The following is a 27205-nucleotide window of genomic DNA, read 5'->3' as shown; positions in this document are numbered from 1 at the left end:
CTGTATCGGAATCAACCACTGGCCACCTTGTGGTGGACCACGTTCCAGGACGTCATGTACCCCGCCGTGGCCGCGGAACAACTCGTGGCACTGGAGGGGCAGGGGACGACACCAGCGACCTGGTGGACAGGAGTTCAAGTGGGAGATGCCACCACTAGCGACCGACACCGGGAGGGAGTGCTAGAGGTGGTGAGAGAAAACGCTGCTGCTTTCAGCAAAGACCCGGCCGAAATAGGGATAGTGGAAGGAATCCGACATCCAATACCCACGGGAAATGCCGGCCCCATACGCGAGAGACACCGACCCATAGCCCCAGCACTGTACCAACCGGTGAAGCAGATGTTGGAGGATATGTTGAAGAGCGACGTCATCCGGGAGAGCCACAGTCCCTGGGCCGCACCCATCGTGCTGGTCAAGAAAAAAGATGGACAACTACGCTTCTGTGTGGATTACCGGAAGCTGAATAGCATCACCCATCGGGACGCCTATCCACTCCCTCGTATAGAGGAATCACTCACGGCCCTCAAGTCGGCAAAATTCTTCTCTACACTGGACCTAACCAGCGGATACTGGCAGGTCCAGGTGGCCGAAGCAGATAGGGAGAAGACGGCCTTCATCACACCGATGGGGTTGTACGAGTTCAACAGAATGCCCTTTGGACTCTGCAACGCCCCAGCCACGTTCCAGCGGGTGATGGAGCACTGTTTGGGCCACAAAAATTTCGAGACAGTGCTCCTTTACCTAGATGACATCATCATTTTCTCCGACAGTTATGAGGCCCACTTGGGACATCTCCGAGAGGTATTCCAGCAGCTAACCAGGCACGGGCTGAAACTCAAACCCAGCAAATGTTTCCTCCTCAAGCCGGAAGTCCAGTATCTGGGGCACGTTGTCAACTCGGAAGGCGTCTCCCCCGACCCAGAAAAGATCAAGGCGGTCGCGGACTGGCCCGCGCCCAGGACTGTCAAAGACATCCGACAGTTTTGGGCTTCGTGGGATATTACAGGCGATTCGTGAAGGATTTCGCAAAGATCGCCACCCCGCTGACAGAGACCCTCCGGGGAATCCCCAAGGATGACTACCACCGGAAAACGGCGATAGAGTGGACTAAGTCCCGCCAAGACGCGTTCGACCAGCTGAAGGAGACACTGACGAAGGCGCCCCTCCTCGCCTACCCAGACTACAACCTACCGTTCCGATTATACACGGACGCCAGTAAACAGGGCTTGGGGGCAGTGTTGGCCCAGACGCAGCACGGGCAAGAGAGGGTCATCGCCTATGCCAGCCGAAGCTTGAGAAAAACAGAGCGAAACGACGCTAACTATAGTGCGTTTAAATTAGAGTTCCTGGCGCTGGTATGGGCGGTGACCGAAAAATTTCGGGACTACCTAGCCGCTACCCCATTTGTGGCAGTCACCGACTGCAATCCCCTCGCACACCAAGCGACCGCTCGCCTGGGCGCCCTAGAACAACGCTGGGCATCGCGTCTAGCCAATTACCAGTATCGAGTGGAGTATCGGAGTGGACGCTGCAACACCAACGCGGACGCCCTCTCACGCTTACCCCTACCCCCGGAAGAAGAAATAGAAGATGATCGGGAACACGTCGAGCTACCGACCTTCAATAGACCGACTCAAAACCCTCCAACCCCAGAAGTAAACGCAGTCTCCGCCAGCAGAGAGGAAGAGGCCGCCGATCAAGAATGGAGAGGGTGGCAGCAGCAATGCCCACATCTCCAGCAGATCAAGGTTTTCCTAAACACCAACACGAGCCCCGGAAGGGATGAGCGAGGAGCCGCCCCAGCAGAATTCACCCAACTGTGGAGGCAACGCGAAAAACTAGAAGTAATTCGGGGTTTGCTGTACCGCCGGTGGATCGACCCAAAGTCGCATTGTACACGGTACCAACTAGTCATTCCCCGGTCGGCCATCAACATCGTGTTACGGGCGTACCACGACCAGTCCGGGCACTTTGGATTCCAGAAAACAGAGGCCAATCTAAGGCAACGGTTCTACTGGCACAACCTCCGACAGGACGTGGAAGAGTGGTGTAGAGCCTGTGTAAACTGTGCGGTACGGAAACCGGCCACGGAACAAGAGAAGGCACCCCTTAACCCTATCAGCAGCAGTCGGCCGCTGGAACTAGTGGAACTGGATCACGTGAAGCTGGAGCCCAGCCGGTCCGGGTTCAACTATGCCCTTACTATCGTAGATCATTATACGAAGTTTGCGGTGGTGCTCCCAGTCCGGGACCTCACCGCCCGGACCACGGCCGAAGTGTTTTGGCGAGCCTTCGTCAGACCATACGGGTTCCCTCAACAGATTCTGACGGACCAGGGACCGTCCTTCGAATCCGCTCTCTTCCGAGAATTGTGTGAGCTATACGGGTGCAGGAAGATCCACACGACCCCGTATCACCCCCAAACTAATGGTTTATGCGAACGAACGAACCAGACGTTCATCAACCTACTAAGGGCCGTATCGGCAGAAAAGCGGTCTGAATGGCCCACGCTGCTGGCAGAATTTACGTTTATTTACAACAACACGACACACAGTTCCACCGGATACTCTCCGTACTTCCTGTTATTCGGGCGCCCAGGGCAGCTGCCAGCAGATCTCAGCCTGAACATTCCAGACACCCCGGGCCACCCCGAATCGTACGTTCCCTGGGTACAGGAACACCAGTCGAGACTGGCTGACGCTAGGGCCCTGGTTGACCAGAGGTCGGAGCAAACGAGGTATCGCCAGAAGACCAACTACGACAAGAATGCACACGCCGAGCTCATACCCGTCGGCACGCTAGTGTTCAAGAGGAATAATCGCCCAAGAAGTAAACTCGATGCTAAGTGGGAACCAGACCCCTATGTGGTGACAAGAGAACCGCAGGACGCGACGGCAGTCTACCTCATTGCCAAGTGCGATGGGACCCACTCTCAGTGGATCCACCGAAATCAGATCAAGACCCACCCGAGCCAGACCCCAGTCGTCTCCCAATCTAGCAGCAAGGATAGCCCAGAGGACGAAGATCCCGTTGCAATGTGGACCCGAGATCCGTTGGCACTGATGCTAAGTGTGGGATGGTCTACGCCACTACCGCCGAACCCACCGCTGCTGAACCGCCCGAGAGTCGAAGCACCCATACCCGAACCCGCTGAGATAGCACCTCCAGAGATCGGAGTGAGACGTTCGGTCAGGAGCACGCGGGGCGTGCCGCCCCTTCGGTACCGACAGTAGTGCCGTTGGTACCAGCCGTACCGCTTAAGATTGTATATATTGCCGTGCAGTTGTTGTTGTGTACTTTAGACGTAGCAGACGGCCGGCTGGGCCCTAGCGGCAGCCAGCCAGAGACTTTCCGATAGACATTCATTGCCGATCCAGTCGATGCCCGAGGACTGGCATCATTTAAGTAGGGTGGCGTGTAGCACCCCCAATTTGGTTGCCACAGACACTGTGTTGCCGCGCAACATAACCCAGCAATAAGGGGTTAATGAGGAGCGCGCGAAGTCGGGGCGGCCAGGCTGACTGACAGCCTGAACCAGCGAATCAGGAGGGGGCCGGATGTGCAGGAGGGGAGGAGGAGACGGTGGACACGTGAGCGGCAGAGCTGGACGGCGTGCAGAGGAGCGAGGAAGACAGAGACCGGAGTGCGCAGCAAGGACGGAGGTCGGAGGGAGAGAGAGACGCCGCAGCTGGAGAGAAGGTGATCAGCCTGCAGCGCGAGACCCGGGGAAGAGGCGGCAGGAGCCGAAGACGCCGGGGAGATCGTGAGTCGGGACGGAGACAGAGCAGGAGCGGCGCGTCTGAGTGTGGCAACGCTGCAATCGCAGCGCCCACACTAGAGTGCCCCTGCAGAAGAAAAGGGAGACCAGCGCCAGCCCTACAGACGGACGGGGACCAGATCGTGACGGGCAGGAGCCTGCATCTTGTTCCAGCACCTCAGGTACTGTCTATGCAAAGGCCCCCGCTGGAACCCCCATTACCACTCCCTGTCACCAACGGAGGGGACCCCAGACTCACGGACAGCTGTTATCCCAGCACCCAGGCCGGAAATCCCAGACCTCACTCCCTGCCACCAACGTAGACTGTCCTCAAGCCGCAGTGGCTTTCTGTAGGAGCTCCCAAGCTGGACTCCCTTTAAGTACCCCCCTACCACTAACGCCGTCTATCCCTGTGAACAAAGGAAGGATCCCCTGTTTCCTCATCCGGATCTGCCTAGTTCCCTTTTTCCATCCCCTGCGCACCTGCAGCTCCAGGGAAATTTGTCACAACCCCACAAGTTGCTCAATGCTAATATTCCTGCATTACAGTAGTTCAGCTTTAGAAACACTGCCATCTTGTGGTTAAAACTGATCATTGCGATCCTCAACTTTTTCCCCTGTTCTTAATATTGGATTACCTTGTTCCATCCGGAAATATTTCGCCAGGGTGTACGCCAGTCAGGATATTAATGTGGTGATACATCCACTGTGTCAGTTTGATTATTATGTGATGCGTTGTAATTTGTCTGTGTTACGTGATATGTTAATTACCTCATAGATTATTGTACAAGCTCCCAGCGTAATTTGTTTGGGTATAGCATAGCCGAGTGGGTAGACTGTCGCCTGTCAGGACCCAGTTGGCGGTCGGCGGGGTCAGTTTATTCGCTCCCCAGTATACTGGAGATTATCGGGGAAATTGGTTCTTTGATAAGTAAGTTGTTAACAAACCCATTGTGTTAGGTACACGTTGTATATTTGTGTCCTATTTGCACTAAATAAATATTACAGTTGTATCCGGCCGCACGTCTTACTCTGATTCTTACGGAGGTGGGTCTTCCCAATTGGCGGAGAAAAGAACCTGCGGGAAGAAGAAGAATCATCCGGCTGCCAGCAAAGGTAACCGCATATTACACATTCACGCGTAAGCACCCGCATCGAATGATTTTTCCTCTGTTCGTTGTGTTTCCGTCCATTATGACTAGAAGGGATATTTGTGTATAGCTTATTTGTTATTTAATATTTCTATTTTATCTTTAATTAAGGTGACGCAGTTAGTCAAACTTGCTACAAGAGGGGAAATGGCCCAATTGCCATCAGAGAGCCAAACCAAACAAGAACCCCGGGAGAGGCAGATGCCCCCGGCACCGCGGGTAAGACAGGCCCCACCGCCTCCCCGCGAGAAAAAGGCACCACCGCCTCCACGCGAGAGAAAGGCACCACCGCCTCCCCGCGAGAGAAAGGCCCCACCGCCTCCCTGTGAGAGAAAGGCCCCACCGCCTCCCTGCGAGAGAAAGGCCCCACCGGCACCGAGGGAGAGACAGGCCCCACCGGCACCGAGGGAGAGACAGGCCCCACCGACACCAAGGGAGAGACAGGCCCCACCGGCACCAAGGGAAAGACAGGCTCCATCGGCACCAAGGGAGAGACAGTCCCCACCGGCACCAAGGGAGAGACAGGCCCCACCGGCACCAAGGGAGAGACAGGCTTCCTCACCATTGAGGAATTCGCCCCTGTTAATATCCACGGTGTGGCAAGAGCCACCGTCACGATCAACGGAATGGTATACGCCCCCATCACCATCCATGGAGAGGCAAGAGCCCCCGTTCCAATCCACGGAGTGGCATGAGAACCCATTCTCAATAGACTGGTATTCCGAGATCCCGGAAACATCCCCGGAGTGGCAAGAGTCTCAGGAAGCATCCACTGAGTGGCAAGAGTCCCAGGAAGCATCCACGGTGTGGCAAGAGTCCCTGGAAGTATCCATGGTGTGGCAAGAGTCCCAGGAAACCTACACGGAGCGGCAAGAGACCCAAGAAACATCTATGGAGTGGCCCCCCGTCACCACCCACAGAGTGGTATACGCCCCCGTCACCATCCACGGAGTGGTATGCACCCCCGCCGCCATCCACGGAATGACATGCGCCCCCGTCACCATTTACGGAGTGGCAAGCGTCCCTGTCACTGGAGTGGCATGCACCCCCTATACCATCCAAGGAGTGGTATGCACCCCTGTCACCATCACGGAGTGGCATGCACTCCCAATGTAGAGGCATCCAACTACATTTCAACTTCTGTTAAATATGGAATATTGCACATAACAACCAATCAGACTGTATCTATTATCTCCTATACGATACTTAATAAATGAGTAGTCTAGATAATAGACAAATTATTTATTTAGTATTGTCTAGGAGATACTAGATAGAATCTGATTGGTTGTTATGGGCAACATCCCATCTTATACCCCATCATGTGTTATTTCCAACAACAATTTGGGTAATAAAATGAGTGGTGAATAATACTGTATTTCTGTGGTTATTTCCTCATTTGGAGCGTCTCCATGCTGGGTGAATGCTTGGCGGCTACAGTGTCAGAATATGTCAAATAAAACATGTGTACATTTACTTTTTTAAAATATGTCTACACACATCTCAGAGGGTTCCTTGGTCTATGAGAAGACCTAGCCATTACCCGATAATTCTGTCTGCACACATCTCAGAGGGCTCCTTGGTCTATGAGAAGGACCTAGTCATTACCCATCATTCGCCTGTCTACACATATCTCAGAGGGTTCCTTGGTCTATGAGGAGACATAGCCATTACCCATGATTCTTCTATCTACATACATCTCAGAGGGTTCCTTGGTTCCTTTCTCCTATCTACAGACATCTCAAAGGGTTTCTTGATCTATGAGGAGACATAGCCATTACCCCATCATTCTCCTGTCTACACACAACTCAGATGGGTTCCTTGGTCTATGAGGAGATGCAGCCATTACCTCATCATTATTGTGTCTACATACAGGACATCTCAGAGGGTTCCTTGGTCTAGGAGGAGACCCCTTGGTCTAGGAGGAGACCCCATCATTCTCCTGTTTACACACATCTCAGAGGGTTCCTTGCTTTGGTCCTTGCAGTATTTAAAACAGCCATTACAATCCTGTAATTTCAGTAATGTTACAAATGCCTGGGGAGTTCATACAGTAGGTTGCGGCACATTCAAAATGTTACCTCAGGAAACAAAATGGCCACTTCACAAAGCGCTGCAGTGAGGCCCCTCGTTCACAGTGACTGATATTTTGCATCTTCCTAACAAGTTTGTGCTAAAATAATGCACACAAACCAATATTAGCATTGCTGTCTGTCAAAAAAAGTGTATTAGTAGGTCGACGATAACTAGGTCAACGGTCATTAGGTCAACCACTATTGGTCGACAGTTGGAAAGAGATAAAAACAGCCAACCAGCTTCTAACTGCCATGTTACGGCCTGTGTTTCAAAAATGTCAGCTAAGAGCTGATTGGTTGGTACCTTAGCTCTCTCCAATCTTTGATAAATATCCTCCTTACAGACACAGCAGGCTTCTTCCGAACACTTCAAGTCCAGCGCTTATTTGGTGCAGACAAGGAAATGGGTAATTATGTCCTGACAGTACAGTGTATAGAATACAAAAAGACCGACAAGCCTTGATGAACAGCACACGTGGCACACTTATCTCTCTCCTTATGTACACACCACTGGAGAGTGGTATAGTCAGATGATTATCGATTTTGGCCACACTTTATTTCATACAAACGGAAAAGAGGAGACGCCCAATCCACATGTGGAAGGGAATATGGATTGTATGCTCCACTGGGGCAGGGACTGATGTGAATGTTCAAATATTCTCTGTAAAGTGCAGCGGAATCTGTGTGCGCTATATAAGAAACTGCTAATAAATAAATTAATAATATAGGGATGTATGGTATTTTCTCCCCACTCAGGCAGGCATCTTCGATGATGGGTATCCATATATAACAAGAATCCCTTTCAATACTGCAGTCATCTCTACTGTATAAACCAGTTTAAGGTGGAGAAGAGGAGACTAATATACCTTCATAGGGATGTATTATCTATTGAAAGCGCTGATGAACGAGACACGATTTCATATGGTCTTGCATATGATCTTTTTCTTTCATGTGTTTATATGGTGTGGGGACACCATCCCTGTGTCTTCATCCACCAAGATGCATTCTACGCGCGATTTGAACACCTTTATATTACTTTCATACTATAGAGTAGGCTACTATAGTTACACACAATGTGTCAGTAAGCTAGTGCTATTACAGGTAGAGATGAGCGGGTCCGGATCCCCGAGATTCGACAGATCCGAATCTCGGGATCCGAGGCGGCTCAGGAGTTCCCGCCTCAATTCCGGACTGAAAACGAGGCAAAACATCATCATCGCGCTGTCGGATTCTCGCGGGAGCGGGATCTTTTAAAAGACGCACGCGCGCTCGACATCTTCACTCCAATCTTGGAGAGTGAAGAGGGTGGTTGGGAAGTGGTGCTGTGCTCCGTGCCATGCTGTGCTGTGCTCCGTGACCTGCCCTGTGCCCTCACTGCCCTGAGCCCTGTAGTGTGATTTAAATAACTAGGTGCTGCAGTGCTCACACGCAGGGGCTGCAGTGTCCACTGTCCAGGGGCTGTCCTGTGGCCCGTGCCCTGTTGTGATTTATTTAGCCCTAAGCCCTGTGTTGTGATTTATTTAGCCCTGAGCCCTGTGTTGTGTGCTTTAACTAACTAACTCAGTGCTGCAGTGCTCACACGCAGGGGCTGCAGTGCTGCTGAGTAGTACACTGAGTACAGGGGCTGCAGTAATACAAGGGGCTGTGTCCAGTGTGACGGCCTATATCCATTGTCCAGTGTCACGAGTCACGACATATATCCTGTGTCCAATGTGACTACATATATCCATTGTCCAGTGTGACGACATATATCCTGTGTCCAGTGTGACGACATATATCCTATGTCCAGTGTGACGACATATATCCATTGTCCAGTGTGACGACATATATCCTGTGTCCAGTGTGATGACATATATCCTGTGTCCAGTGTGACGACATATATCCTGTGTCCAGTGTGAGGACATATATCCAGTGTCCAGTGTGACAGATATATCCATTGTCCAGTGTGAAGACATATATACTGTGTCCAGTGTGACGACATGTGTCCAGTGTGACATCTAACCATTGTGTGACGGCATATATCCAGTGTCCAGCGTGACATATATCCATTGTCCAGTGTGACGACATATATCCTGTGTCCAGCGTGACATATATCCATTGTCCAGTGTGACGACATATATCCAGTGTCCAGTGTGACATATATCCATTGTCTAGTGTGACGACATATATCCTGTGTCCAGTGTGACTACATATATCCAGTGTCCAGTGTGACAATATATATCCAGTGTCCAATGTGACATATATCCTGTGTCCAGTGTGACGACATATATCCTGTGTCCAGTGTGACTACATATATCCAGTGTCCAGTGTGATGACATATATCCAGTGTCCAGTGTGACGACATATATCCAGTGTCCAGTGTGACATATATCCATTGTCCAGTGTGACAACATATATCCAGTGTTCAGTGTGACATGTAACCATTGTGTGACGGCATATATCCAGTGTCCAGCGTGACATATATCCATTGTCCAGTCTGACAACATATATCCTGTGTCCAGTGTGACATATATCCATTGTCCAGTGTGACGACATATATCCTGTGTCCAGTGTGACATGTAACCTTTGTGTGACGGCATATATCCTGTGTCCAGTGTGACATATATCCATTGTCCAGTGTGACAACATATATCCAGTGTTCAGTGTGACATGTAACCATTGTGTGACGGCATATATCCAGTGTCCAGCGTGACATATATCCATTGTCCAGTCTGACAACATATATCCTGTGTCCAGTGTGACATATATCCATTGTCCAGTGTGACGACATATATCCTGTGTCCAGTGTGACATGTAACCTTTGTGTGACGGCATATATCCTGTGTCCAGCGTGACATATATCCATTGTCCAGTGTGACGACATATATCCAGAGTCCAGTGTGACATATATCCATTGTCCAGTGTGACTACATATTTCCAGTGTCCAGTGTGACAGGGGCTGTGTCCAGTGTACAGGGGCTGTGTACAGGGGTTGTGTCCAGTGTACAGGGGTTGTATCCAGTATACACGAGCTGTGTACAGGAGCTGTGTCCAGGGTCCAGGGGCTGTGTCCAGGGGCAGTGTCCAGTGTGATGGCTGTATCCAGTGTACAGGAGCTGTGTCCCGGGGCGGTGTCCAGAGGCTGTGTCCATTGTCCAGGGGCTGTGTCCAGGGGCTGTGTCCAGGGTAACGGGCTGTGTCCATTGTCCAGGGGCTGTGTCCAGGGTGACGGGCTGTGTCCAGTGTCCAGGGGCAGTGTCAAGTGTGAAGGCTGTGTCCAGTGTACAGGAGCTGTGTCCAGGGGCGGTGTCCAGAGGCTGTGTCCAGTGTGACGGCTGTATCCATTGTCCAGGGCCTATGTCCAGTGTGACGGGCTGTGTCCAGGGGCAGTGTCCAGGGGCTGTGTCCATTGTCCAGGGGCTGTGTCCAGGGTGACGGGCTGTGTCCAGTGGCAGTGTCCAGTGTGAAGGCTGTGTCCAGTGTACAGGAGCTGTGTCCAGGGGCGGTGTCCAGAGGCTGTGTCCAGTGTGACGGCTGTGTCCATTGTCCAGGGGCTGTGTCCAGTGTGACGGGCTGTGTCCAGGGGCAGTGTCCAGGGGCTGTGTCCAGAGGCTGTGTCCATTGTCCAGGGGCTGTGTCCAGGGTGACGTGCAGTGTCCAGTGTCCAGGGGCAGTGTCCAGGGGCTGTGTCCAGGGACAGTGTCCAGTGTCCAAGGGGTTGTGTCCAGTATGACAGGCTGTGTCCAGTGTAAAGTATGAAAAATAAATAAAAGTAATAAATAAAATAAAAACACATTTTTGGAGGATGATGGAGGAGGAAATAGTGGGAGATCAGCAACCTGATAGAAGTGCTGAAGCTGCTACCACCAGTCATGACAAGGCCGATACCTCTTTGTATGTGCTCTTTGGAGCATTTCTCTTTTTTTGGGATAGTTTATTAAACTGCCACCCTGTCTGCCCCTGCAGTGCCGCTCTGCCAGGTTGGAAGTGTAAGGTCCACATGTATGTGATGCCGACTGCTGTCGCTTAGCTTAGTCATCCAGCTACCTCGGTATACCCTTTTGGCCCAACTACAGTAAATGAAAACAATTTTGTAAGCTGTGAAGTGATCAAAATTAACTAGAAATGAGTGGAAACTAATGTTATTGAGGTCAATAATACTTTAGGGGCAAAAACAGGCCCAAATTCTGTTATTTTAGCCATTTTTAGCATTTTTAAAAAAAAATCCAGATCCAAAACCCACAATGGTGGTTTTGCCAAAACCAATCCAGATACAAAACACGAAGGGAGATCCAGATCCAAAACCAAAACCCGAAAAGTGGCCGCCGCACATCTCTAATTACAGGGTGAGCTGCTAAACTTACACACAATATGTCAGTAGTTACTCACAAAGAGTCAGTAAGCCAGTGCCATACAGATAGGCTGCCATAGATACACACAATGTGTCAGTAAGCCAGTTCTATACAGGGTAGGCTGCTATAGATACACACTATGTGTCAGTAAGACGTGCTATACAGGGTAGGCTGCTATAGATACATGTAATGTGTCAGCAAGTCGGTGCTATACAGGGTAGTAGTGTTCCCGCTAGGCTTATTTCACGGGGCGCTGCGCCCTGCCCCTTTTATAGCTGCCGATTTTCGCCCTGCCTGTTTCTGCCCGCCCTGCATAGTTAATAGCTGCTGCCGCGCTAGAAGTCTCCTCCCGCTGACAGTGTAAGCTGCTAGCGCGGCAGCGTGTGGACATTCCCCCCTCAGCCCTGACATGCCGCAGCAGCGGGGGGGACAGTGAGCACCAGGAGATCATGGGGCAGAGGCTGCTCTGTGCGTGACAGTGCGTCCCCTTGAAGACATCGGCCCAGAAGCCTGCTGGTGGTGACACCTGCTGGCTGGAGGCAGTGCTTGGCCCCCGGGGCCGGTGATGGACGGCTGGGCACCCTGGGATATGCAGCCCTCTCGCTCCCCCGCCGCCGCGCACTTGTTGATGCGCCCGAGTGCAGCGTGTAGGGGGGGTCCCGGCTCATCTGCCTCCTCTCCGCAGGCCAAACGGACTCCTCAGCGCTGCCTCTGGGGGACTTTATGGGGAATATAACGTGTCACAAAATGGATTATATAGCATAAATGTGCTGATGGTGTGACGCTCAGGTGTCACAAGATGGATTATATAGTATAAATGTGCTGATGGAGTGACGCTCAGGTGTCACAAGATGGGTTATATAGCATAAATGTGCTGATGGTGTAACGCTCAGGTGTCACAGGATGGATTATATAGCATAAATGTGCTGATGGTGTGAGGCTCAGGTGTCACAGGATGGATTATATAGCATAAATGTGCCGATGGTGTGACACTCCGGTGTCACAAGATGGGTGATATATCATAAATGTGCCGATGGTGTGACACTCTGGTGTCACAAGATGGTTATATAGCATAAATGTGCTGATGGTGTGACGCTCAGGTGTCACAGGATGGATTATATAGCATAAATGTGCTGATGGTGTGACGCTCCGGTGTCACAAGATGGGTTATATAGTATAAATGTGCTGATGGTGTGACACTCAGGTGTCACAGGATGGATTATATAGCATAAATGTGCTGATGGTGTGACGCTCCGGTGTCACAAGATGGGTTATATAGTATAAATGTGCTGATGGTGTGACACTCAGGTGTCACAGGATGGATTATATAGCATAAATGTGCTGATGGTGTGACGCTCCGGTGTTACAAGACGGTTATATAGCATAAATGTGCCGATGGTGTGACGCTCGGGTGTCACAAGGTGGATTATATACTGTAGCAATAACGTGCTGATGGTTTGAAGATCAGGTGTCACCATTTTGACCTTTTAAATTAAAATGTGCCCTCGCGAATGAAAAATGTGCTCTCGCGAATGAAAAATGTGCCCTCGCGATTGAAAAATGTGCCCTCGCGATTGAAAAATGTGCCCTCGCGATTGAAAAATGTGCCGTTCCCGTGATCAGCACCCTGCCCTAAAAAATTTCTAGAGTGAACACTAGGTAGGCTACTATAGTTACACACAATTTGTCAGTAAAATGTGATATACTGTACAGGGTAGTCGTTTATAGTTACACAATGTGTCAGTAAGCCAGTGATATACAGGGTAGGTAGATGTTACACTGACGGTCAGAGAGCAGTGATTCACTCCTAACATTCCGTTTATAAATCGTTAATGGTATCATTCAGTGTTTAAGACCTAGATTGTTCGCCCACCAGGTGAAGCAATATCTTTATCAATATCTCGTTTGCTAACAATATTGCATAGAGGTGATTCAGTATATCCAATCAGCCTTCCGCAGCTATCTATCCTATGGCTTACAGGTAACTCCACTATTGAGCCCTTCTGTCTAGGCCACACACAGTAACCTATCACTGTTACCATAACAACACAGGTGTTCCGCCAATGCGCATTTCACTTTAATGGCTTTATCAGGGTTGCACATGACCAGTAGCGGTGCCCGAACAGACCTTGAGAGCACAGAGGCTGAAGCAGCACTGACAGACCCCTACCCAAACTTTAGTATGGTACTTGGCAAGGCCTGATACACTTGACAGCATTAAGACATGTTATATTGGTATAAAAAACCCTGCCCCAATCTGCAAAGCGCCTCCCACTTTGGTAATATATTTGCCAATTTCAGGGTTGTAAATTGAGGCAGGTAGGAGATATGCTATTCTGCCCTTGCTTATACATACACATAGACTAAAGGTGGCATTACACACTCAGATTTATCTTCAGATCTGGCTGCTTGAAACAAAACAATGGTTATGGATGAGAGCAAATGACAGTTGACCATTTGCTTGGAAATGTTGGAAAACAGACAAACTGTCACTCATCCATAACCATGTTTTTGTTCCAACCAGCCAGATCTGAAGATAAATCTTACTAGTGTATGGGCACCACTTTATTTGTATACATATATTTGCCAGTCTGGCTGCTGCTAATACCTGTGTGATGACATCACAATGGCCCTGTGATGACATAACAGTGATTCTATGATGTCACAATGCCTGGTGAGCCAGGACGGAACACTAGGAGTCATTCTGTTGCCTGGTCCCGACTTGTGCAGTCAGAGCTTTTGAACGTGTCTGATTATTCAGCATTTTCAGTTCATATATTGTGTTTGGAGAGGAGCAAGGAGAGAGAGGAGAGAGAGTAGGAAGGAGGAGACAAACGGGAGCAGCCCTGCGCTGCGTCCCGTTCTATAGTGGCAAGGTAAGTGCGCTCTTATTTCTATTCATTCTTTTTGTTTGAGCAATTGGGGTTCTTCATGGATTTCTTAAGGGGCGAGGCTCACCTGAAAGTGGGCGTGTCATAGCATAGAAGGCGGTTATGTCCCAATTTAGTGGGTGTTTCAGGGGGTCTTTGCCCAAACCTGAGGGGTTATTTATTATTTATATCACTGTCGGTTCCCAATGACCCCCAACATTTTTGGCGTTCAATATGAGCTAAAATCGTTATTCGATTCCAGTGGGTTTGTGTCCCCCCTTCCCCCCCACACACACACACACACACACAAACACTTTTTTATTTTGGTTTAAACCCTTTCTTTTTGTTGGTGGTTAAATAATCACAATTTGCATGTTACAATGGGCACCGATATTATGCCCACATTTCACTGCAAATGAGGTTGCTGATAAATGGGCTTTAAATAATAAAGCCCTTTATTTCCCCCATTACTCCATTATGGTATTGTATTCGCTGATACCTGCATATCTGTGGTCAGTTGTGTAACACATATTTATACTGATCCTACTAGCGGAGCATTGTGATTCCGGATTATAATTGTATGAATATGAAATGAATTGTAACATTGTGACAGGAGATCGGGGACCATATTCACTTTTTTGCTTTTCATGGCGCCCAGAGAGGTCGCGTATAGTAGCGTAAAGGGCTCGCTTGGCTGCCTATTTCCGCTGCCTATCAAGCAGGTAAACTCCATCCCGCCAAAGGCACGCCCACCCCGCCACACAAATACCCGCACTATGCTGCAAACGCGTACGCTTACACATTCACGCGTAAGCACCCGCATCGAATGATTTTTCCTCTGTTCGTTGTGTTTCCGTCCATTATGACTAGAAGGGATATTTGTGTATAGCTTATTTGTTATTTAATATTTCTATTTTATCTTTAATTAAGGTGACGCAGTTAGTCAAACTTGCTACAAGAGGGGAAATGGCCCAATTGCCATCAGAGAGCCAAACCAAACAAGAACCCCGGGAGAGGCAGATGCCCCCGGCACCGCGGGTAAGACAGGCCCCACCGCCTCCCCGCGAGAAAAAGGCACCACCGCCTCCACGCGAGAGAAAGGCACCACCGCCTTCCCGCGAGAGAAAGGCCCCACCGCCTCCCTGTGAGAGAAAGGCCCCACCGCCTCCCTGCGAGAGAAAGGCCCCACCGGCACCGAGGGAGAGACAGGCCCCACCGGCACCGAGGGAGAGACAGGCCCCACCGACACCAAGGGAGAGACAGGCCCCACCGGCACCAAGGGAGAGACAGGCTCCATCGGCACCAAGGGAGAGACAGTCCCCACCGGCACCAAGGGAGAGACAGGCCCCACCGGCACCAAGGGAGAGACAGGCTTCCTCACCATTGAGGAATTCGCCCCTGTTAATATCCACGGTGTGGCAAGAGCCACCGTCACGATCAACGGAATGGTATACGCCCCCATCACCATCCATGGAGAGGCAAGAGCCCCCGTTCCAATCCACGGAGTGGCATGAGAACCCATTCTCAATAGACTGGTATTCCGAGATCCCGGAAACATCCCCGGAGTGGCAAGAGTCTCAGGAAGCATCCACTGAGTGGCAAGAGTCCCAGGAAGCATCCACGGTGTGGCAAGAGTCCCTGGAAGTATCCATGGTGTGGCAAGAGTCCCAGGAAACCTACACGGAGCGGGAAGAGACCCAAGAAACATCTATGGAGTGGCCCCCCGTCACCACCCACAGAGTGGTATACGCCCCCGTCACCATCCACGGAGTGGTATGCACCCCCGCCGCCATCCACGGAATGGCATGCGCCCCCGTCACCATTTACGGAGTGGCAAGCGTCCCTGTCACTGGAGTGGCATGCACCCCCTATACCATCCAAGGAGTGGTATGCACCCCTGTCACCATCACGGAGTGGCATGCACTCCCAATGTAGAGGCGTCCCACTACATTTCAACTTCTGTTAAATATGGAATATTGCACATAACAACCAATCAGACTGTATCTATTATCTCCTATACGATACTTAATAAATGAGTAGTCTAGATAATAGACAAATTATTTATTTAGTATTGTCTAGGAGATACTAGATAGAATCTGATTGGTTGTTATGGGCAACATCCCATCTTATACCCCATCATGTGTTATTTCCAACAACAATTTGGGTAATAAAATGAGTGGTGAATAATACTGTATCTCTGTGGTTATTTCCTCATTTGGAGCGTCTCCATGCTGGGTGAATGCTTGGCGGCTACAGTGTCAGAATATGTCAAATAAAACATGTGTACATTTACTTTTTTAAATATGTCTACACACATCTCAGAGGGTTCCTTGGTCTATGAGAAGACCTAGCCATTACCCGATAATTCTGTCTGCACACATCTCAGAGGGCTCCTTGGTCTATGAGAAGGACCTAGTCATTACCCATCATTCGCCTGTCTACACACATCTCAGAGGGTTCCTTGGTCTATGAGGAGACATAGCCATTACCCATGATTCTTCTATCTGCATACATCTCAGAGGGTTCCTTGGTTCCTTTCTCCTATCTACAGACATATCAAAGGGTTTCTTGATCTATGAGGAGACATAGCCATTACCCCATCATTCTCCTGTCTACACACAACTCAGATGGGTTCCTTGGTCTATGAGGAGATGCAGCCATTACCTCATCATTATTGTGTCTACATACAGGACATCTCAGAGGGTTCCTTGGTCTAGGAGGAGACCCCTTGGTCTAGGAGGAGACCCCATCATTCTCCTGTTTACACACATCTCAGAGGGTTCCTTGCTTTGGTCCTTGCAGTATTTAAAACAGCCATTACAATCCTGTAATTTCAGTAATGTTACAAATGCCTGGGGAGTTCATACAGTAGGTTGCGGCACATTCAAAATGTTACCTCAGGAAACAAAATGGCCACTTCACAAAGCGCTGCAGTGAGGCCCCTCGTTCACAGTGACTGATATTTTGCATCTTCCTAACAAGTTTGTGCTAAAATAATGCACACAAACCAATATTAGCATTGCTGTCTGTCAAAAAAAGTGTATTAGTAGGTCGACGATAACTAGGTCAACGGTCATTAGGTCAACCACTATTGGTCGACAGTTGGAAAGAGATAAAAACAGCCAACCAGCTTCTAACTGCCATGTTACGGCCTGTGTTTCAAAAATGTCAGCTAAGAGCTGATTGGTTGGTACCTTAGCTCTCTCCAATCTTTGATAAATATCCTCCTTACAGACACAGCAGGCTTCTTCCGAACACTTCAAGTCCAGCGCTTATTTGGTGCAGACAAGGAAATGGGTAATTATGTCCTGACAGTACAGTGTATAGAATACAAAAAGACCGACAAGCCTTGATGAACAGCACACGTGGCACACTTATCTCTCTCCTTATGTACACACCACTGGAGAGTGGTATAGTCAGATGATTATCGATTTTGGCCACACTTTATTTGATACAAACGGAAAAGAGGAGACGCCCAATCCACATGTGGAAGGGAATATGGATTGTATGCTCCACTGGGGCAGGGACTGATGTGAATGTTCAAATATTCTCTGTAAAGTGCAGCGGAATCTGTGTGCGCTATATAAGAAACTGCTAATAAATAAATTAATAATATAGGGATGTATGGTATTTTCTCCCCACTCAGGCAGGCATCTTCGATGATGGGTATCCATATATAACAAGAATCCCTTTCAATACTGCAGTCATCTCTACTGTATAAACCAGTTTGAGGTGGAGAAGAGGAGACTAATATACCTTCATAGGGATGTATTATCTATTGAAAGCGCTGATGAACGAGACACGATTTCATATGGTCTTGCATATGATCTTTTTCTTTCATGTGTTTATATGGTGTGGGGACACCATCCCTGTGTCTTCATCCACCAAGATGCATTCTACGCGCGATTTGAACACCTTTATATTACTTTCATACTATAGAGTAGGCTACTATAGTTACACACAATGTGTCAGTAAGCTAGTGCTATTACAGGTAGAGATGAGCGGGTCCGGATCCCCGAGATCCGACAGATCCGAATCTCGGGATCCGAGGCGGCTCAGGAGTTCCCGCCTCAATTCCGGACCGAAAACGAGGCAAAACATCATCATCGCGCTGTCGGATTCTCGCGGGAGCGGGATCTTTTAAAAGACGCACGCGCGCTCGACATCTTCACTCCAATGTTGGAGAGTGAAGAGGGTGGTTGGGAAGTGGTGCTTTGCTCCGTGCCATGCTGTGCTGTGCTCCGTGACCTGCCCTGTGCCCTCACTGCCCTGAGCCCTGTAGTGTGATTTAAATAACTAGGTGCTGCAGTGCTCACACGCAGGGGCTGCAGTGTCCACTGTCCAGGGGCTGTCCTGTGGTCCGTGCCCTGTTGTGATTTATTTAGCCCTAAGCCCTGTGTTGTGATTTATTTAGCCCTGAGCCCTGTGTTGTGTGCTTTAACTAACTAACTCAGTGCTGCAGTGCTCACACGCAGGGGCTGCAGTGCTGCTGAGTAGTACACTGAGTACAGGGGCTGCAGTAATACAAGGGGCTGTGTCCAGTGTGACGGCCTATATCCATTGTCCAGTGTCACGAGTCACGACATATATCCTGTGTCCAATGTGACTACATATATCCATTGTCCAGTGTGACGACATATATCCTGTGTCCAGTGTGACGACATATATCCTATGTCCAGTGTGACGACATATATCCATTGTCCAGTGTGACGACATATATCCTGTGTCCAGTGTGATGACATATATCCTGTGTCAAGTGTGACGACATATATCCTGTGTCCAGTGTGAGGACATATATCCAGTGTCCAGTGTGACAGATATATCCATTGTCCAGTGTGACGACATATATACTGTGTCCAGTGTGACGACATGTGTCCAGTGTGACATCTAACCATTGTGTGACGGCATATATCCAGTGTCCAGCGTGACATATATCCATTGTCCAGTGTGACGACATATATCCTGTGTCCAGCGTGACATATATCCATTGTCCAGTGTGACGACATATATCCAGAGTCCAGTGTGACATATATCCATTGTCTAGTGTGACGACATATATCCTGTGTCCAGTGTGACTACATACATCCAGTGTCCAGTGTGACAATATATATCCAGTGTCCAATGTGACATATATCCTGTGTCCAGTGTGACGACATATATCCTGTGTCCAGTGTGACTACATATATCCAGTGTCCAATGTGATGACATATATCCAGTGTCCAGTGTGACGACATATATCCAGTGTCCAGTGTGACATATATCCATTGTCCAGTGTGACAACATATATCCAGTGTTCAGTGTGACATGTAACCATTGTGTGACGGCATATATCCAGTGTCCAGCGTGACATATATCCATTGTCCAGTCTGACAACATATATCCTGTGTCCAGTGTGACATATATCCATTGTCCAGTGTGACGACATATATCCTGTGTCCAGTGTGACATGTAACCTTTGTGTGACGGCATATATCCTGTGTCCAGCGTGACATATATCCATTGTCCAGTGTGACGACATATATCCAGAGTCCAGTGTGACATATATCCATTGTCCAGTGTGACTACATATATCCAGTGTCCAGTGTGACAGGGGCTGTGTCCAGTGTACAGGGGCTGTGTACAGGGGTTGTGTCCAGTGTACAGGGGTTGTGTCCAGTATACACGAGCTGTGTACAGGAGCTGTGTCCAGGGTCCAGGGGCTGTGTCCAGGGGCAGTGTCCAGTGTGATGGCTGTATCCAGTGTACAGGAGCTGTGTCCCGGGGCGGTGTCCAGAGGCTGTGTCCATTGTCCAGGGGCTGTGTCCAGGGGCTGTGTCCAGGGTAACGGGCTGTGTCCATTGTCCAGGGGCTGTGTCCAGGGTGACGGGCTGTGTCCAGGGGCAGTGTCAAGTGTGAAGGCTGTGTCCAGTGTACAGGAGCTGTGTCCAGGGGCGGTGTCCAGAGGCTGTGTCCAGTGTGACGGCTGTATCCATTGTCCAGGGCCTATGTCCAGTGTGACGGGCTGTGTCCAGGGGCAGTGTCCAGGGGCTGTGTCCATTGTCCAGGGGCTGTGTCCAGGGTGACGGGCTGTGTCCAGTGGCAGTGTCCAGTGTGAAGGCTGTGTCCAGTGTACAGGAGCTGTGTCCAGGGGCGGTGTCCAGAGGCTGTGTCCAGTGTGACGGCTGTGTCCATTGTCCAGGGGCTGTGTCCAGTGTGACGGGCTGTGTCCAGGGGCAGTGTCCAGGGGCTGTGTCCAGAGGCTGTGTCCATTGTCCAGGGGCTGTGTCCAGGGTGACGTGCTGTGTCCAGTGTCCAGGGGCAGTGTCCAGGGGCTGTGTCCAGGGACAGTGTCCAGTGTCCAAGGGGTTGTGTCCAGTATGACAGGCTGTGTCCAGTGTAAAGTATGAAAAATAAATAAAAGTAATAAATAAAATAAAAACACATTTTTGGAGGATGATGGAGGAGGAAATAGTGGAAGATCAGCAACCTGATAGAAGTGCTGAAGCTGCTACCACCAGTCATGACAAGGCCGATACCTCTTTGTATGTGCTCTTTGGAGCATTTCTCTTTTTTTGGGATAGTTTATTAAACTGCCACCCTGTCTGCCCCTGCAGTGCCGCTCTGCCAGGTTGGAAGTGTAAGGTCCACATGTACTGTATGTGATGCCGACTGCTGTCGCTTAGCTTAGTCATCCAGCTACCTCGGTATACCCTTTTGGCCCAACTACAGTAAATGAAAACAATTTTGTAAGCTGTGAAGTGATCAAAATTAACTAGAAATGAGTGGAAACTAATGTTATTGAGGTCAATAATACTTTAGGGGCAAAAACAGGCCCAAATTCTGTTATTTTAGCCATTTTTAGCATTTTTTTAAAAAAATCCAGATCCAAAACCAAAACCCACAATGGTGGTTTTGCCAAAACCAATCCAGATACAAAACACGAAGGGAGATCCAGATCCAAAACCAAAACCCGAAAAGTGGCCGCCGCACATCTCTAATTACAGGGTGAGCTGCTAAACTTACACACAATATGTCAGTAGTTACTCACAAAGAGTCAGTAAGCCAGTGCCATACAGATAGGCTGCCATAGATACACACGATGTGTCAGTAAGCCAGTTCTATACAGGGTAGGCTGCTATAGATACACACTATGTGTCAGTAAGACATGCTATACAGGGTAGGCTGCTATAGATACATGTAATCATACCCTCCAACATTTGAAGGGCAGAAATCGGTACACCCCAGAAAGGGGCGTGGTCACATGCAAATGGGGGTGTGGTCACGGCCAAAAGGGGGCGTGGTCACCCCTTTCCGAATGTGAGCACTGGCAGATATAAACAAGGGTGAAAGGGAGCTGAGCATTAATACCAATACACCTTAGTACTAAGCCACCATGTGAGTCTGAGACAGTCACTGTGACTTAGACTGTCTCACATGGTGGCTTAAGTTAGTGGGCTGCTGGCATATTAAATCAGCATATATTTAATATACTTATTTTTTTTAAAGTATATTAAATATAATATACTGATATAATATGCCAGCAGCCCACTTATAAAACTAAACCACCATGTCAGACACTGCAGAAGGTGGAACACATGATATGGCCAGGCTGGATACTTATATTTTATTTACATATGTGTGACTCACAGTGAGACGCCTCTCTGGAGGATCATCTGAGATGATCGCTCTCAGGCTTTGCTGCAGCTAGCTTGAAGGCAGCGGCTCCGGGCCCGGTCAGATCCCCCCTGCGCGCCCCGGCTGGCCACCGCAGTGACAGTCTGCCCTGCTCTGCCTTACATAATGATCACTCTTTCGCGCCCGCCGCCCTCAGTGTCTGCGCATGCGGGGGAGACTATAACTAGTCTCATGAGTCCCGAGTGCACTGACTGTGTACGGCGCTGGTGCGGCACGTGACGTCATGACGTCTTGCAATGCCCGCCGGCGCCGCAAAGCACTCATGGGAATGGAACCTGGGAAGGAAGATCCGGGCACCGCACGCACACTGAGAAAAACCGGTACATTCGGTACAAAATGATTTTGCCGGTACAGACCGTTAAAAAACGGTACTGTACCGGCAAAATCGGTACAGTTGGAGGGTATGTGTAATGTGTCAGCAAGTCGGTGCTATACAGGGTAGTAGTGTTCCCGCTAGGCTTATTTCACGGGGCGCTGCGCCCTGCCCCTTTTATAGCTGCCGATTTTCGCCCTGCCTGTTTCTGCCCGCCCTGCATAGTTAATAGCCGCTCCCGCGCTAGAAGTCTCCTCCCGCTGACAGTGTAAGCTGCTAGCGCGGCAGCGTGTGGACACTCCCCCCTCAGCCCTGACATGCCGCAGCAGCGGGGGCGACAGTGAGCACCAGGAGATCATGGGGCAGAGGCTGCTCTGTGCGTGACAGTGCGTCCCCTTGAAGACATCGGCCCAGAAGCCTGCTGGTGGTGACACCTGCTGGCTGGAGGCAGTGCTTGGCCCCCGGGGCCGGTGATGGACAGCTGGGCACCCTGGGATATGCAGCCCTCTCGCTCCCCCGCCGCCGCGCACTTGTTGATGCGCCCAAGTGCAGCGTGTAGGGGGGGTCCCGGCTCATCTGCCCCCTCTCCGCAGGCCAAACGGACTCCTCAGCGCTGCCTCTGGGGGACTTTATGGGGAATATAACGTGTCACAAAATGGATTATATAGCATAAATGTGCTGATGGTGTGACGCTCAGGTGTCACAAGATGGATTATATAGTATAAATGTGCTGATGGAGTGACGCTCAGGTGTCACAAGATGGGTTATATAGCATAAATGTGCTGATGGTGTGACGCTCAGGTGTCACAAGATGGATTATATAGTATAAATGTGCTGATGGAGTGACGCTCAGGTGTCACAAGATGGATTATATAGTATAAATGTGCTGATGGTGTGACGCTCAGGTGTCACAGGATGGATTATATAGCATAAATGTGCTGATAGTGTGACGCTCAGGTGTCACAAGATGGGTTATATAGCATAAATGTGCTGATGGTGTAACGCTCAGGTGTCACAGGATGGATTATATAGCATAAATGTGCTGATGGTGTGAGGCTCAGGTATCACAGGATGGATTATATAGCATAAATGTGCCGATGGTGTGACACTCCGGTGTCACAAGATGGGTGATATATCATAAATGTGCCGATGGTGTGACACTCTGGTGTCACAAGATGGTTATATAGCATAAATGTGCTGATGGTGTGATGCTCAGGTGTCACTGGATGGATTATATAGCATAAATGTGCTGATGGTGTGACGCTCCGGTGTCACAAGATGGGTTATATAGTATAAATGTGCTGATGGTGTGACACTCAGGTGTCACAGGATGGATTATATAGCATAAATGTGCTGATGGTGTGACGCTCCGGTGTCACAAGATGGGTTATATAGTATAAATGTGCTGATGGTGTGACACTCAGGTGTCACAGGATGGATTATATAGCATAAATGTGCTGATGGTGTGACGCTCCGGTGTTACAAGACGGTTATATAGCATAAATGTGCCGATGGTGTGACGCTCGGGTGTCACAAGGTGGATTATATACTGTAGCAATAACGTGCTGATGGTTTGAAGATCAGGTGTCACCATTTTGACCTTTAAAATTAAAATGTGCCCTCGCGAATGAAAAATGTGCTCTCGCGAATGAAAAATGTGCCCTCGCGATTGAAAAATGTGCCCTCGCGATTGAAAAATGTGCCCTCGCGATTGAAAAATGTGCCGTTCCCGTGATCAGCACCCTGCCCTAAAAAATTTCTAGAGTGAACACTAGGTAGGCTACTATAGTTACACACAATTTGTCAGTAAAATGTGATATACTGTACAGGGTAGTCGTTTATAGTTACACAATGTGTCAGTAAGCCAGTGATATACAGGGTAGGTAGATGTTACACTGACGGTCAGAGAGCAGTGATTCACTCCTAACATTCCGTTTATAAATCGTTAATGGTATCATTCAGTGTTTAAGACCTAGATTGTTCGCCCACCAGGTGAAGCAATATCTTTATCAATATCTCGTTTGCTAACAATATTGCATAGAGGTGATTCAGTATATCCAATCAGCCTTCCGCAGCTATCTATCCTATGGCTTACAGGTAACTCCACTATTGAGCCCTTCTGTCTAGGCCACACACAGTAACCTATCACTGTTACCATAACAACACAGGTGTTCCGCCAATGCGCATTTCACTTTAATGGCTTTATCAGGGTTGCACATGACCAGTAGCGGTGCCCGAACAGACCTTCTGAGAGCACAGAGGCTGAAGCAGCACTGACAGACCCCTACCCAAACTTTAGTATGGTACTTGGCAAGGCCTGATACACTTGACAGCATTAAGACATGTTATATTGGTATAAAAAACCCTGCCCCAATCTGCAAAGCGCCTCCCACTTTGGTAATATATTTGCCAATTTCAGGGTTGTAAATTGAGGCAGGTAGGAGATATGCTATTCTGCCCTTGCTTATACATACACATAGTCTAAAGGTGGCCATACACACTCAGATTTATCTTCAGATCTGGCTGCTTGAAACAAAACAATGGTTATGGATGAGAGCAAATGACAGTTGACCATTTGCTTGGAAATGTTGGAAAACAGACAAACTGTCACTCATCCATAACCATGTTTTTGTTCCAACCAGCCAGATCTGAAGATAAATCTTACTAGTGTATGGGCACCACTTTATTTGTATACATATATTTGCCAGTCTGGCTGCTGCTAAAACCTGTGTGATGACATCACAATGGCCCTGTGATGACATAACAGTGATTCTATGATGTCACAATGCCTGGTGAGCCAGGACGGAACACTAGGAGTCATTCTGTTGCCTGGTCCCGACTTGTGCAGTCAGAGCTTTTGAACGTGTCTGATTATTCAGCATTTTCAGTTCATATATTGTGTTTGGAGAGGAGCAAGGAGAGAGAGGAGAGAGAGTAGGAAGGAGGAGACAAACGGGAGCAGCCCTGCGCTGCGTCCCGTTCTATAGTGGCAAGGTAAGTGCGCTCTTATTTCTATTCATTCTTTTTGTTTGAGCAATTGGGGTTCTTCATGGATTTCTTAAGGGGCGAGGCTCACCTGAAAGTGGGCGTGTCATAGCATAGAAGGCGGTTATGTCCCAATTTAGTGGGTGTTTCAGGGGGTCTTTGCCCAAACCTGAGGGGTTATTTATTATTTATATCACTGTCGGTTCCCAATGACCCCCAACATTTTTGGCGTTCAATATGAGCTAAAATCGTTATTCGATTCCAGTGGGTTTGTGTCCCCCCTTCCCCCACACACACACACACACACAAACACTTTTTTATTTTGGTTTAAACCCTTTCTTTTTGTTGGTGGTTAAATAATCACAATTTGCATGTTACAATGGGCACCGATATTATGCCCACATTTCACTGCAAATGAGGTTGCTGATAAATGGGCTTTAAATAATAAAGCCCTTTATTTCCCCCATTACTCCATTATGGTATTGTATTCGCTGATACCTGCATATCTGTGGTCAGTTGTGTAACACATATTTATACTGATCCTACTAGCGGAGCATTGTGATTCCGGATTATAATTGTATGAATATGAAATGAATTGTAACATTGTGACAGGAGATCGGGGACCATATTCACTTTTTTGCTTTTCATGGCGCCCAGAGAGGTCGCGTATAGTAGCGTAAAGGGCTCGCTTGGCTGCCTATTTCCGCTGCCTATCAAGCAGGTAAACTCCATCCCGCCAAAGGCACGCCCACCCCGCCACACAAATACCCGCACTATGCTGCAAACGCGTATGCTTACACATTCACGCGTAAGCACCCGCATCGAATGATTTTTCCTCTGTTCGTTGTGTTTCCGTCCATTATGACTAGAAGGGATATTTGTGTATAGCTTATTTGTTATTTAATATTTCTATTTTATCTTTAATTAAGGTGACGCAGTTAGTCAAACTTGCTACAAGAGGGGAAATGGCCCAATTGCCATCAGAGAGCCAAACCAAACAAGAACCCCGGGAGAGGCAGATGCCCCCGGCACCGCGGGTAAGACAGGCCCCACCGCCTCCCCGCGAGAAAAAGGCACCACCGCCTCCACGCGAGAGAAAGGCACCACCGCCTCCCCGCGAGAGAAAGGCCCCACCGCCTCCCTGTGAGAGAAAGGCCCCACCGCCTCCCTGCGAGAGAAAGGCCCCACCGGCACCGAGGGAGAGACAGGCCCCACCGGCACCGAGGGAGAGACAGGCCCCACCGACACCAAGGGAGAGACAGGCCCCACCGGCACCAAGGGAAAGACAGGCTCCATCGGCACCAAGGGAGAGACAGTCCCCACCGGCACCAAGGGAGAGACAGGCCCCACCGGCACCAAGGGAGAGACAGGCTTCCTCACCATTGAGGAATTCGCCCCTGTTAATATCCACGGTGTGGCAAGAGCCACCGTCACGATCAACGGAATGGTATACGCCCCCATCACCATCCATGGAGAGGCAAGAGCCCCCGTTCCAATCCACGGAGTGGCATGAGAACCCATTCTCAATAGACTGGTATTCCGAGATCCCGGAAACATCCCCGGAGTGGCAAGAGTCTCAGGAAGCATCCACTGAGTGGCAAGAGTCCCAGGAAGCATCCACGGTGTGGCAAGAGTCCCTGGAAGTATCCATGGTGTGGCAAGAGTCCCAGGAAACCTACACGGAGCGGCAAGAGACCCAAGAAACATCTATGGAGTGGCCCCCCGTCACCACCCACAGAGTGGTATACGCCCCCGTCACCATCCACGGAGTGGTATGCACCCCCGCCGCCATCAACGGAATGGCATGCGCCCCCGTCACCATTTACGGAGTGGCAAGCGTCCCTGTCACTGGAGTGGCATGCACCCCCTATACCATCCAAGGAGTGGTATGCACCCCTGTCACCATCACGGAGTGGCATGCACTCCCAATGTAGAGGCATCCAACTACATTTCAACTTCTGTTAAATATGGAATATTGCACATAACAACCAATCAGACTGTATCTATTATCTCCTATACGATACTTAATAAATGAGTAGTCTAGATAATAGA

Source organism: Crinia signifera, chromosome 19 (genome assembly GCF_055691185.1).
Source record: "Crinia signifera chromosome 19, ASM5569118v1, whole genome shotgun sequence".
Lineage (NCBI taxonomy): Eukaryota > Metazoa > Chordata > Amphibia > Anura > Myobatrachidae > Crinia > Crinia signifera.
This window is presented reverse-complemented; position numbering follows the sequence as displayed.